Source organism: Monoraphidium neglectum (genome assembly GCF_000611645.1).
Source record: "Monoraphidium neglectum strain SAG 48.87 unplaced genomic scaffold scaffold01724, whole genome shotgun sequence".
Taxonomy (NCBI): Eukaryota; Viridiplantae; Chlorophyta; class Chlorophyceae; order Sphaeropleales; family Selenastraceae; genus Monoraphidium; species Monoraphidium neglectum.
In genome coordinates, this window is record NW_014011904.1 from 10,667 (window position 1) to 12,633 (window position 1,967).

Genomic DNA, 1,967 nt, shown 5'->3' on the forward strand with positions numbered 1-1,967 from the left:
CTCTCTCTCTCTCTCTCTCTCTCTCTCTCTCTCTCTCTCTCTCTCTCTCTCTCTCTCTCTCTCTCTCTCTCACCAGCGGCACTGCTGGTGGTCATCCTGTATTACTGAGTCGCCAGCCAATCATAGTGTACATTTTCTCACCTGTGTGTTCCAAGACGGCCGTGCATAAGTTATTCTTGAGTCGTGGGCGCGCAAGCTTGAGAACAATCTTGTGGCTGCTCTGTCAACAGCCAGTTTTGTGTCGTGTCCAGCGCAGCCCCAATGCATGGCACGTACATAAATTGTGTGTATGGTTATCATACAGCAATTCGCATCTCATCATTAATTTTGCATTACAACTTTGAGCTGAGTTAGTACGCAGCAGCTCTGATATCTCAGCTAGCAATCACGTCTTGCTACAGTATTTGCATAGGTAATGCCATAATTGCTATTGCTCTTAGTGTCGTCAATACATCTAGCCACACCTATCCATACCTCAAAGTGTTGGATTAGTGCATCAAGCCAATATCTGCATACAATACCTGCCAAAACAGCCAGGGTTTACGGCTTAGGGTTGGGGTAGGGCCCGATCTTCCCACCCACTGACAGAACACGAGCCGGCGGGGCGCCGTTGAGGCCGTGCGCCTAGCGGCCGTGCAGGCCGCCCACCACGCACTTTTTTTGCCGGCATTTTGCAGCGCACGCAATTTGCACCAGTTTGAATCAAAGGGCGGTCTGTGGGGCAGGGTGCTTTGGCTGCAGTAGGCTGCCGCGGTGGAGCCGTGGCGGGCGGTCTTTTTCCTTTAGCTGCTGTGAAAATCGGCGGCTTCGGCTTTTTGCTTAGTCAGCTGCAGCAACAAATATCCTCCCCCTCCAGTGCAGGTAGGACGCAGGGTGGCGGGCACTGCGTTTTGGTTGGGATACTGAGATGTGGCAACAGTACGCACGTTGCTCAATATGACTCACCGAACTCGCATGCATGCAGTGAGGCGCATGTCATTACCCTGTGGTGCCTGGAGGAGCCAACCCCCTCGCAGAACGAGTTCCACGGATTAGCCACGGCTCAACCACGGTTGACTGTCACGGCTGGACCACTTGGGTCACGGGGCTTGGTCACGGGTGACACGGATCAATCACGTGGGTCACGGACAAGGTCACGGCTGTCACGGATGGCCGTGACAGCCGTGATCATTCACGGATTTGACACGGCTTGTCACGGCTCCCGTGGCACCCGTGGCTGCCCCGTGGTGATTCCGTGACATGCCCGTGATTGCCAATTCCAGCGTATTTCGACAAGCCTACGTGGTTTTCATTGGCCTGCAAGGCTCGGGTGCATGCGGGACACCTAGATTCTTATGACTGGCCTGCCCGTTGCCGACCATGCTGCCCGATCAGCCGGCGGGCAGCAGTGCCTGGCACGTCTGTGTCGCCCTGCTGTGCCATGCACACCCGTTTGCTGGTGCTTTGCCACCTGTGCCCTTAAGAACTATACTTGGTGGAAATTTTTTGGAGCACGGGCTGTGAGAGAGTGTATTGCCGGCTCATCTGCGGCTCAATCAAGGCATGCGTGCTGGCTCGAGCACACGTGCATGTGTGTTGTGTGTTGTCAACCACGAGCAGCATTTCGAAATCAATAACGTATCATCCTACCCAACACAAAAGCATGATATCAGACACTATACAAGTCACTGTGAGTGTGCAGCAGCCGTATGTCTTGGTCGCGAGGGCCCGTATCAGTGTATACGGAGGCGTATCCAGAGCCCCCAGGATACGCAGGTGTGCAAGCAGGGAGGGGCGACCGCGCTGTGGCAGCCATGCGCAGTATGAGATGTTTGAACCAAGTGATCCATTGCTAGGCCAGGCGTTCCATGTGGTGCGTTGAAAAATCAGCCGGCGCACCTTGAAATGTGTAGCTTGTTTATTTGCGTTGGGCGGCCCACCAGGCTGATCAAACATGCATGACATGTCAATTACAAGTGGTTTCACAC